Raw genomic sequence first — 13343 nt, forward strand, 5'->3', positions numbered from 1 at the left:
TACCAGCAGGAGAGTGAGTTTGTGTGTAGGAGGGTGGAGGGTGAGAAAACCTGGATTTGTGCTGGATATGGCCCAACTTGATGATCACTTTAGATAAGCTATTACCAGCAGGACAGTGGGGTGGGGGGAGGTATTGTTTCATGATCTCTGTGTGTGTATATAATATCTGCTGCAGTTTCCACGGTATGCATCCGATGAAGTGAGCTGTAGCTCATGAAAGCTCATGCTCAAATAAATTGGTTAGTCTCTAAGGTGCCACAAGTACTCCTTTTCTTAGAACAAAAAGATGGTCCTTGTCTCTAATGAGCTTACAATCTACGTTTAAGACAAGAGACAACAAGTTATTAGTTAGATCCATGCCTGTGTTTTAAGGCTGGTCTCTTAAGTGCAACAATTTAAAATACAAATACAATTCTTAGTTAAACGAATAAAACAAAGACACATATTTCACAGACTTGGATAGTTAATATATACATGTAAAATGTGGCATAGAGCAAAGATACAATAATCATGAACAAGCAGTTGAATTTCTTAAACTTTCTATGTTCCTTTATTCAGAATGTACTGAAAGCTCTATTATCATTATCAAAACTTTTTAACAGAAACCTTATTGTGCACAGATGCCGCCCATCAGGAATTGTAGCATGGGCAATTTTGGAAGAAGTTGCAATGGTAACAATGTGACTCTGTTATTGGTAACAGAAGCTGAGCACCTTTATGATTAAAATGACTTATCTTTATTTCAAACCACTTATCATAACTGTTTCAGGATCTTGTTTTAGGTGCGGGGGGGTCCTAAGGTTATGACATTAAAGCTTACAGCTGAAAGATATCACTTATTACACCAATTCAAGGAACTGCCCCTATTTATGATTAGTGGAATAGCCTAAATAGAGGCTTTTCTTTTCAGCCAAGGGAAGGATTGCATTATTTTTGCATTCTGTGCTGATAGCATCAGGAATAAATGCCTGTGAAAACCATAGAAGGAATCATCTTTACATAAATTTTCTTCCTACAAAGTAGGAGAAAGACGAAAAAACGTAACCTGTATTGCACTTTACTAGAGTCTTATTGTGCCCTGACAATGGTTCATGGATTTTGGAAATTACTTGAGACCCTTCTATCCTTTTAAAATGCCAGTTATTATGACATGACTAAGGGAACACTGCAGCAAAGGTTAAAGAGCAGATACAGACGTTGAGTCCAGGGTCCGGGGCTGGAACCCAGAGTACAGGGTGGGACTGGATTCCCTTGTGGCCCCAGGGTAGGGGGCATATAAGCTCATTGTAAGGGTTGTTGAACCATGCAAGGGGGCAGCAAGCTAAGCTTAAGATAGAAGTATTAACTGTTACCACTCAAGAAAGAGATCTTGGAATCATTGTGGATAGTTCTCTGATAACATCCACTCAGTATGCAGCGGCAGTCAAAAAAGCGAACAGAATGTTGGGAATCATTAGGAAAGGGATAGATAAGACAGAAAATATCCTATTTCCTCTATATAAATCCATTGTACGCCCATATCTTGAATATTGCATGCAGATCTGGGCACCCCATCTCAAAAAATATATATTGGAATTGGAAAAGGTTCAGAAAAGGTGTCAAGGTTCCTTCCCCACTCTGAACTCTAGGGTACAGACGTGGGGACCTGCATGAAAAACCCCCTAAGCTTATTTTTACCAGCTTAGGTTAAAACTTCCCCAAGGTACAAACTATTTTACCTTTTGTCCCTGGACCTTATTGCTGCCACCACCAAGTGTCTAACAAAAATAACAGGGAAAGGACCCACTTGGAAAAGTCTTTCCCTTCCAAAATCCCCCCAAGCCCTACACCCCCTTTCCTGGGGAAGGCTTGATAAAAATCCTCACCAATTTGCATAGATGAACACAGACCCAAACCCTTGAATCTTAAGAACAATGAAAAAGCAATCAGGTCCTTAAAAGAAGAATTTTAATTAAAGTAAAAGAATCACCTCTGTAAAATCAGGATGGTAAATACCTTACAGGGTAATCAGATTCAAAACATAGAGAATCCCTCTAGGCAAAACCTTAAGTTACAAAAAGACACAAAAACAGGAATATACATTCCATTCAGCACAGTGTATTTTATCAGCCATTTAAACAAAACAGAATTTAACACATATCTAACTAGATTGCTTATTAACTCTTTACAGGAGTTCTGACTGACAAAAGCAACACACAGACAGCAAGAACCCTTTGTTCCCGCCCCCCCCAGCTTTGAAAGTATCTAGTCTCCTCATTGGTCATTTTGGTCAGGTGCCAGCGAGGTTATCTTAGCTTCTTGACCCTTTACAGGTGAAAGGGTTTTTCCTCTGGCCAGGAGGGATTTAGAGGTGTTTACCTTTCCCTTTATATTTATGACAAAAGGGCAACAAAAAGTATTAGGGATATGGAACGGCTTCCATATGAGAAGAGATTAATAAGACTGGGACTTTTCAGCTTGGAAAAGAGATGACTAAGGGGGGATATGATAGAAGTCTACAAAATCATGACTGTGTGGAGAAGGTAAATAATAGTGTTATATACTCCTTCTCAGAACACAAGTCCTAGGGGGTCACCAAATGAAATTAATGAACAGCAGGTTTAAAACAAACAAAAGGAAGTATTTCTTCACCTAATGCACCATCAACCTGTGGAACTCTGTGCCAGAAGATGTCGTGAAGGCCAAGATTATAACATGGTTCAAAAAAGAGCTAGATAAATTCATGGAGGATAGGTCCATCAATGGCTATTAACTAGGATGGGCAGAAGCTGTGAATGGATGACAGGGGATGGATCACTTGATGATTACTTGTTCTGTTCATTCCCTCTGGGGCACCTGGCATTGGCTACTGTTGGAAGACAGGATACTGGGCTAGATGCACCATTGATTTGAGCCAGTATGGCTGTTCTTATGTTCTTATGATTTTTGTTTCTGTTAAAGACATTTTTGGGCTCTTAGGTACAATTGGGCCCCTGGAAGGGAGAGCCAAGTTACCATGCTGAGAAATCTCCACAACACCGGCGTGACTATCAGCAGGGGGTGCTAGCCATGAGAAAGAGCTGTAATGCCACGCCTGGCCATGTGGGGGAGCCTAGCAGGGAGTGAGCTCTGTTACACACAGGCCATAAAAATACGGCTTCCTATTCCAGATGAATGCTTATTCAAAACAAACAGCGCCATGTATACTCAAGCATTAGTTCTTCCTCTCTTTATTCATATTTTTGTATTTGCATATACTGCCTTTTCTCAGTGCACCTCAAAATCGTTTAGAAACATCAATGAATGTCACCCCTGACAAGTAGGTAATTACCATCATCCCCATTTTACAGATGGGGAAACTGTGGCCCAGAGAAATGAAGTGACTTGCCCAAGTGAGAAGAAGGGCTAGGAACAGAACCAAGATCTCCTGAATTCCAGTTTTAACCAGCAGAATCACCTTTCCCAGAAGCAGTACACAGTATGCTTCCAATTGCCCATATCGCATGGGGGACACAGATTTAGTCGGGATATTCGAGAGGGCAGCAGCCATTCAGCAGCAGAATGGCCTGCCCCATGGCTGGGTCTCATACTCCTCCTTGCAGTCTTGGCCAGGGGTCTGCTCTGACCTGCTCACTCCTCCCATGACAGTTCGGCTGCAGAGGGCTCCCTGCACTGCTGCCGGGCCAGTGACACCTGATTCCTGCAGGTGCAAGGTGTGAGGCAGAGCAGAGACCCCCAGCCAGCACTGTCCCACCAGGCCAGGACTGCAGCCTTCTCCATGCCTTGCGCCTGCGGGGATTGGGTGTCACCTGCAGGCACCAACTCTCCAATGTGCCGGCTCGACCCCCGGCTCTGCCCAGGCCCCACACTCACTCCACCCCTTCCCCCAAGGCAGCACCCCCGCCCTGCCTCTTCCCACCCTCCTCACCCAAGCGTGCCATGTCTTTGCTCCTCCCCCCGCCCCCTCGAGCCTCCTGCATGAGGTGAAACAGCTGATCGCGGCGGGAGGGAGGAGGAGGCTCTGATCCGCAGGGCCTGCCAGCGGGTGGAAGGTACTTAGGGGGCAGGGGGAGGAAGCTGATCGGGGGCTGCCAGTGGGTGCTCAGCATCCAGCCCTGGAGCACCCACGGAGTCAGCACCTATGGAGTTACCTGTGCTGTAGCAGGGGAGGTTGCCCTCTGCAGCTCTGCTGTCATGACTGTACCCATTTGGTCTCCTGACAGTGGGGATACCGGGGCTCCCTGCACTGCCACAGGAACCATACAGTAGCAGGGAGGCCTCCCCCATGGCCAGGGTCAGCTCCTCCTCCTGGGGGGAGTCTCTGCTCTATTATCTGAACTTCTGCATTATCCTACTCCCTTCCTCCTCCCTCAGCATGAGATAGGCGGGGGACAAGGAAGGGATTCAGATAATAAGGTTTGGGATAACCGGGAGCATATTGTATCCCAAAGGCACCCTCGCCTCCCCCCTGGATGGCTTCAGCTGAGCAGAGACTCTGGGGGTTGGTTAATTCTGTCCATTCTGAATCACAGAATTCGCCACAATTGTCACACTTCTCAGTGCCTGGAAGTGTGAGATTGCCTCCAAGCAAGGAAAACCTACCTATGACTCATCTGGAGAAGGGTGCAGGGTATGAATAGGCTCCAACCTGAACCCTCGCTCCATAAACTGAGACTGTCATTTCCACACTGTATGCATTGCACAGTAACATGTGATAAACACCAGTGCACAATCATTGTATCACTCCCCACAAGGCACAGCAAATGATAAGCTAATCTGAGTAAGTACATAGGTTTTAGAGCACTTAGAAGAGTTGACTTTTAAACAGAAAGCAATGTTCAACCTTGACTATAGGAGAGCTAATGCATCACTATAATAAGTTTTGTTGTTTTAATTAAAATATCTCAAAGGAGGGAATGGAAGAGACCACATAAAAATTCCCCAGAGTTGTTGTTTCCCCCTCTTTTTGGTGCAGGATTTACAATGTGATGTTTTTGTACTTGTATTGCAATTTCATCTTCATTACCTCAAAGCTAACTGCACATCTACTGTATCATCTGCTATGAGAAGTAGCATACTGCTGTATCATAACTCCCCAGTGACTATCTGATGCAATAGAAGTTTCATGGAAATTTTAGAATAACGACATAAATCAAGCCGTGGTGGGAGAGGGGGGGTGCCAGGGTTCAGATTTGTGTGTTCATGTGCCTAATATGTGTGTCAGGAAACCTTTACTTAAAACAAACTAGCTAAACTCCAGCTTCAAGCGGTGTAAATTTGATTGATTGTGCAGATGGGTAGCAATACCATAGCTTGTCACCAGAGGTCTCCCTTGTATTTCTTAGGGAAATATCACATCCTTAAATGAAAAGTTTATTTCACTAAATGAGCAAAAACAGTAAGTCATTCTTCCTCAGGGCTTCCATTTTAAAGATTTTGTACGTGATTCTTTAAATGTTGCTGCGCAGTCATTCAATGACTGGAGAAGCTGCTCTTAAAGCAACCTTTCCATTTCAAATTATAATATATTCCTTAGGAGAAATATTATTTTCTATAACTAGATATATCAGTTTGTTTAGCTGCAAAACATGGGTTGCCTTCATTTTAATCATATTCCTGATCTCATTTTCAGTAATATGGTATTTTCTCCAAATGCATTTATGAATTCTTATGGAATCTCAGTTAAGGGATACTACTCTTCCTAATTCCTAATGCTACAAACCTTCAACCTACAAGAGGAAGGGAAGCATCTTCAGAATTACAGCCAAGTCTTCCGCCTACCTAATGCAGTGGCAAGGGCTGCACTGGCCCCAGACACACCCACATTCTTCATGTACCAGGGCTAAATGAAACTGTGGAAGGGTGTGGAATAGAAACAGGGTAGAGGGGAAAGGCATCTAGTCCATAGGAGGGTGATGTGGCACTGTTTTGGGGAAGGGGATAGAATCCCTAACCCAACAAGGAGCTCTCTGTGGATCTTGTTGCTCTGCCTGTGCCACCTGCTGGAGATAAGGAGGTTACTGCAGCCCTGCAAAAATCCTTGCTCTAATCCTTTTCAGAGAACAAGAGTGGGATCCAGAACCAGCTGGGATTTGGAGGGAAAGTGGGGGAGAGAAGAGGGTGGAATTAATACATTTGAGTGAGGTTAGGAAGGGTGGTTAATAACTGTTGGCAGAAAATGTGATTTAAGGGCCACATCACCCCCTTTGATGTTTCCACTTGCTCTCTATCAGTCAGATGAGGGTACCCACCCTCACACAGAACCTTGTGGGGAGTTTGGGCAGGGCAGAGCATTCTTTGTGCCAGCTGTCAAGGGTCCCAAGAGGGCTGTTTTGGGAGCAGGTGATCACTGGACCATAGAGATGTCCTGCACATACCCCATTTCTCTCAGCCATTCCCTTTATGCCAGCAGCTGGGAGAGTGGTGGTGGAGGGGTCTCTATAGCTTTCCACCACTGTGGAATTTTCAGTGGAATGAGTGTATGAGGTTTCCAGCTTTTTGGAGTTCTCAGAGCAGTGCAAAGCATATGGAGCAGGGGACAAGACTGCAACATATTGTGTGTGAGGAAACGGGCTCTAGGTTGAGAGGGGATATTATTAATTATTATTAGTATTTAGATAGAGCTGGGTGTGTGTGTATGTTTATTTTGTTGTTGAAGGTAATTTCGGAATAAACCAAACTCTACAACAGTAGAAACTGAAACCATAACAACTGCAGTGCAAACTTGAGGAGACAGAGAATCTGCATTCAGTGATCCATATAGGGGAGGGCAAGCTGGGGCCTGCAGTGAAGAGTTACAGAAGATAGAAGCATTACGGTGCTTTGTATGTAGCCATTAATGAAAATGAGAGCAGATAACACTCTGGGAACCAGGGAAGTTGATAGCCTGCTGATGATTACCTGAGAGCTCATCAGCCCTAATGACACGAGCAATTTGCCGATCTGAATTTCTGAATTGGTAAAAAGTTTGATATTTTAAAATATTCTGGGATCCAAGTATTGTAACAAATTTAAATGGGCAGCAGTGACTATAATGGGGTATTCGTCCCATACCAGACTTGAATGGGTTAATGAGGTGGGGGGCGGGGGCATTATCTTGACAGGCTACACCTGAGGGGAATTAGGCTGGATAAGCAACCCCTGACTGGGAATAGAGCCCAGCTGAGAAGGAACAGGTGGTGCTATGATAAAGCCAGGAAGTTGGAAGCAGAAAGGGGTTGCAGTGTAGAGGCCTGTAGTTACGCTCTAGTTGTAGAGAAGGAAAAGAGGAGGAAAATAGAAGCTCTCAAGTCCTGGCCCTGAGGGGAGGGTGGAGGAAGAGCCTGATAGAGGCAAGTAGGAGGCATTCAGGAAAACGGTAACAAGGTTGGGTCAGAGCAGACCTTGGCTGCTGGTTGTAGGGTCTCTGGGCTGGAGTCTGGAGTAGAGGGTGGGCTTGGGTTCCCCTACCAGCCACTGGGGAAGTTGTACAGTACAGACCAGGCAGTGGAGCAGAAGACTGCCTAGGATGATTGTCCAGTGGGACTTTAGGACCCCCAGAAGGGGAAAATTACAGTGACATGGCTGGAGGGCCAAGCCACAAAAAGGGAGCCACCAAGTCATGAAGAGAGAGCACCTGAGTTGCAGAGAGAAAGAGGCAGCAGGGTGCATGGATAAGCTGTAGGAAGAGGTGTTAGGCCTGGTTGACATTATGGGGTTCAGTCGAATTTAGCCACGTTAGGTCAATTTTAAAATGAATGCATCCACACAATGAACCCTGTTCTGCTGACTTAAAGGGCTCTTAAAATTGACCTCTGTATTCCTCCCTGGCGAGGGGAGTAGTGCTAAAATTGACCTTGCTAGGTCGAATTTGGGGTAGTACGGATGTAAATCGACAGTATTAGGCTCCGGGAGCTATCCCAGGGTGCTCCATTGTGACTGCTCTGGACAGCACTTTGAACTCCGATGCACTAGCCAGGTACATAGGAAAAGCCCCGGGAACTTTTGAATTTAATTTCCTGTTTGGTCAGCATGGCAAACTCAGCAGCACAGGTGACCATGCAGTCCCCCCAAAATCGCAAACAAGCTCCAGCATGGGCCAAAAGGGAGACACTGAATCTGATTGCTGCATGGGGAGAGGCATCTGTGCAGGCAGAACTCCGATCAAAAAGAATAAATGCAAATATATTTGCCAAAATCTCACAGGGCATGTTGGAGAGAGGCTACAACAGGGACACACAGCAGTGCCACGTCAAAGTTAAGGAGCTGAGGTGTTACGAATTACACCTTGTAGGACACGCACACAAGTGCTACGAATTACACCTGGTAGGACACGCACACAAGTGCTACGAATTACACCTGGTAGGACACGCACACAAGTGCTACGAATTACACCTGGTAGGACACGCACACAATTGCTGCGAATTATACCTGATAGGACACGCACACCAGTGCTGCGAATTATACCTGATAGGTCACGCACAGTTCGAATCTAGGCTGAGGCACAGAAACAAAGTCCACAACTGCAGAGTTCCCAAAAGACACTAAGTTTATTACGCTCGAGCGTGGTGCCCCCCTGCTAGCCAGGAGGGGACCCTGAATGCAGATTATACAAAGGTTATATACCTTTTAGCAAAGCATGTTGCCCTCGTGCATCGGAAACCTTAGCCAATAAACAAACCCTTGTCTTATCTACCACCTATCCCTGCTTGGTGCATTCCTCGTGCTATACCAGTATGTTAATTACACAGCATGGTCCTAAAGCCATGCATCAGTAACTTTTATTATCAGGATGGGAGGCCTCACATCAAGGCCAAGAGACAGGGAGTTAGAGACTGACAAAAACCAGATACTGGGAGTCAAGGCAGGCTGGAGACAAGGAGGAGGATTTTCACAGGGATTCAATATTTAAGGATTACTCCTCCTGGTGTATGATGTGCTGGCATTTAAACAATGGTGGGCCCCAAACCAAAATGGAGTCACATGTGCTAACTTTTCCTTAACAGTCCTCCTTTTTTTTTTTTTTTTGTACGTTAGTAAGCTATATTGGGGCTGAGTAACCGCGCTGCAGGGTTAGCAACTACCGACAGCACATACTGCAGCATTGTAGGCATATAAAAAATAACGCAAAAACAATAAGTCAAAAAAAGTAAATACAAAATACGCCGTCCCCAGGTTCCCACATCCGGTAGCCATGAGGTGAGCCAGTCCCAGACCTTCTGGAATCTGGCGTTGGTAGTGTCGAGGCTGATGTGGTGGAATAGGGCTGCCTGTTGCTTGAGGATGTGGATGTCAGTTTCCATCCTATGGTGCTGATTTACAAATACACAACAGCTTGAATTGACCAGAGCACAAACCCCGCCCTGATTTGCAAGGAGATAATCCAGGGCTAGGCAGTTTTGCAATGTAGTTTGGGATAGCTGGGTGACTTCAATTTAAAGGGCAGAGAGAGCATCTGCAGTAGCATTTGCCATTAGTTACAAAGCAGCTGAAATGTTAACTATAGCTTTTTCCAGCTCGCTTACTCCCAACCATGGTAGAAACCAACGCACAAAGGAGTGAAAGCCTTTGGGCCGATAAGAAAGGGGGTTTAAAGGAATACTTTGTCGGTCCCTCCATACTAGATTGCGGATCTCTCCCCGGGTCAGGTTCTGGTGTACTGTCACGGCGGGTACTATAGCCCCTAAGGTACATGTACCACACCATCCTGCTGGGAGAACCTTATAGGCTGTGTGATTGCATAACCAATACCAGCCAGACCCCTCGGGGACCGCCACGGGGTCCTGGAGTAGGTAGAGGGGCCTCCCGCACCAGAGCTGATTTGGATGGTGTCCTTGCACCCTACAAAATTCCCTACAAAAACTGTATTTTTTATGCCCTTACGTTGTGACACACATAAAGCATAATTACTTTGGGCCACCATATCAATAGACCATATTTGGATTGTAACATTTCAGTTAAATGTAGTGTTTGCCCATAGCTTAGCTTGGAGTGTTCGATTAAGGGGGATAGGTACCCCTACCAACGGGACGCCCTGACCTAAATATGTGGGGGTACGAATACAAATTCAACACTGCGTTCGATTTACACCCTGTTTGATAGCACGGGTTAAATTCAAGAAGCTATTGCCCTCCCATCCTTGTACTGGACTTGGGAATAGGGAGAGAACCCCTCCCAGGCAAACCATACCAATGTCGACATCCCCCCCTGTACTATACAAAAAACACTACCCCCAATGTAAGTCCAATAAACAGGAACACAAAAAGTCCTGGTGGGCTGTGAAGGTCCCAGTAGCTGGAAAGCTTAGTCCATGGGTTGGTCGTGGTGTTCATTCGTGAAGTGGCTCATTCAATGGCTTGTCAGGGTCAGGTGGGGGTCCCAACGCCAACTTAACATAGCTATGATGGATTCAGGAACCTTTACCTGCAAAGGAGTGGTGGCAGATGGTTGGAGTAATGTTCATGGCTGTAAGGCGTTTTTGGTATTTATACTTGCCTACAAGCACAGTTCCAGCCTCTGGAATAAACCCACCCCACCACTTTACTTCACATTCCCAAGAATACATTCCGCAACTTTTTCCCTGCCAATGTACAATGCTCCGTCTTTGCCATCAAGGCCAATTCTCAGTGTCTTTTGCAGTCAGGAATTTTTGGATTTTGGTGGTTTTAGCAGAGCAGGCGTTCCTTCTCTCTTGGAACAGTCATGGTTTTGCATTATACAGGGGAGAGGTTACTAGCACGTCACCCTGTAGTGCTTTGGTTTCTTTAGCAAATACTGAATGCAGGTTAGCTTTGTCAGTGGACAAGGGAGAGGTTACTAGCACTTCACCTTGTTGTTTTTTTTTGTTTGTTTGTTTGGTTTTTTTTGCTGTTTAAAAGGAGGAAAGAAAAAAAAAAAAAACCCAGAAGGAGGGACAGGCTGATCAGTAGTCGAAGTGAAGTCACCTCGAGGTGGAGGGGTCTTTTTGCAGTAAGAAGCATGGGTCTAGGCAGTCAGTCCTTGGCACTTCACAGCGGTGTTGGTAGTTAGCAGGACTTAATAAGGGCCTTTTCAACATGGGGCCAGAGTAGTATTTTGTCGAGGGACCTTTATGTAGACCCAGTCACCTGGTTTTAACAAATGGCAGGTTTGCTCAGGATTCGTGAAGCAGGACTTCTTTTACCTGTAAATACAGAGACCTAGCACATTTCATTAATGTCTGGCACTGTGTTGCAGATTTCACAGCTGTTTGGGCACATTTAAGCCCCCCTCTTTCTTGGCTGTTAGCCAAATCCTAGCTGTGAGTAGTGTCCTTGGGCAGGCCAGTGTCTTATCTTTGGACCGAGCCTGCCAAGCCTGCCAGCTACAGCGTTGAATTAGCTCGTCCTCCGTTTTATTTTATTTTTTTTTCCCCTTCTTGGCTTTTATTAACCTGCAAAGGAAACTTTCACTTTTTACTTATACATTTTTGTTTAAAAAGGAACACATGTACATTGCCCATTATACAGCACTTTAGTCTTATTGTATAATGTATGCCACATATACCCTTTTAGGAAAATGACTTTATTACAGAGCTTTGGAGCAACAAGCCAGGACAAGCACACCCACTTCTGAGGAGTCCACTTGGTACAATTTCTGGTGCCCAATAGCCTTTTTTCCCTCCCCAGCCCTCTGGCTAGAAATGTGAGGTAGCCAGAAGGATCTCATGTATAATATGGGGAGTGGGTTAACCTTTGATGTCCTTGCTTCCAAAGACTGTTGGTGTGCAAATTTTAACAACAATTTTTTAATTAAAAGATCTGGCCAATGAATTTTTTTTTATTATTTTTTTTTTTTTACTTAAGCAAATGTATTAAACTTTAGTATATCACATTTTTTTTATATTATTCAAACACTTTGTATTGCAAGTTGAATAAAACAAGTATCTGCATTTTGATTTAACCCTTCTATTTAGTTTTAAACTAAACTGTCCTATGAAAAATTAAACACAGCAATTCTGGCCACAAGACAAACACCACAAGACAGGACATAGAACACAGAACAGAATTTCTATTGTGCCAGTAAATTCATGAGATGTTGAATTGCTTTTCAGCTGGCATCAGTTTTCTCTGATTTTCTGAAAGACAAAAATAAAACACAGATTTACCCCTTTTGGGCAGTCAGTCATTGCTTAAAATATTTTCTTTTTATACAAATACCCTTGTTAATTGCAGGCAAAACAGAGGAATTACCCATATTTTCTTGTATTTGTTTTATAGGCAGCCCAGGTTTCAGTGGCCTCTACCTTATTAGTTAGGTAATTTACATTAAAATAAATGCTTTCCGGCTTGCTTTTGGATCCACAGGTTAAAGATTCTTACTTTAAAAAGGGCACAATAAACTTTACCAGACTTTTGATTGCCTTTTACTTTTAACTCCTGCTGTCAAACACACAGCGACCTGAAAAGGAAGACACCACCTATTGTAGCCTCTTGGAACCTAATACGATATTAATTAAGTAGCACTGTATAATTGCATTTCTTTGGAAAAGGGCCCATTTTTTTTCCAAAATGTCTGCAAAGAAACCAAGCATTTTTTTTTTCTTTTCAGTATTTTACAAAGTTTAACTGTTTAATTCTTTCCAGCAACTAAAGAGTTAACTTTTTACTTTTTTTTTTTTTTTAAATTACTTGCTTATTTTTCAAAACGACACCCAATTACTTAGATTTTACCATTTTAAGTATTATTCCGGGATTTACGTTTTTTATTCCTGTAATTATTTACTTTTCTTTTTCACTATGACCTTTAAGTTTTCAACCTGTTTTCCAATCTCTCTATCTGTTGCCTGCCCGCTTGGGCCCGATCCTTTTTTTTTCTCTGAACTGTCCCTTCCATGAGCACCAGCTTTGTTTCACTACCAAATTAACAAGGAGGGTGGGCTTCTTAACTAGCCCCCAGCCCTCCTGGTCTCTTTTTTAAAATATTTTTACTTACAAGGGCTACCCGAGTCCTCCCCACATAAGGCTTGTCACCTGGACAGAAAGCACAGCTAATTGGCAAGCAAGGAGGTGACGGGCATAAGTCAGAAAGCCGAGGGTAAGCTGGAGGAGGGGCAGAAGCAGGCATAGCACAGAGCGGGGCTGGAGACCCCTGAGATGAATAAGAAAAGGAGGAGAAAAGAGGATGTCCTTTTGCATGCGCATAAGCCCAGTTGTCCCATACATACCAATAATCCATCTGGGCTGCAGCTTTGTCCTCCAGCCTCCTTTTAAGCACTGTTAATGTATCCCCAGCAAAGAACCCATCCGGTGGCCATTCAACAGATGTTTGAGTTGTTAGTGCTGGCCACTCAACCTTACATAAAATAACAGCTTTTTTTCTGCCTAACCCATGGGTGCCAGAAATATTCCCCCAATTCTTGAGAATTT

The sequence above is a fragment of the Eretmochelys imbricata genome, chromosome 1 (assembly GCF_965152235.1).
Source record: "Eretmochelys imbricata isolate rEreImb1 chromosome 1, rEreImb1.hap1, whole genome shotgun sequence".
Lineage (NCBI taxonomy): Eukaryota > Metazoa > Chordata > Testudines > Cheloniidae > Eretmochelys > Eretmochelys imbricata.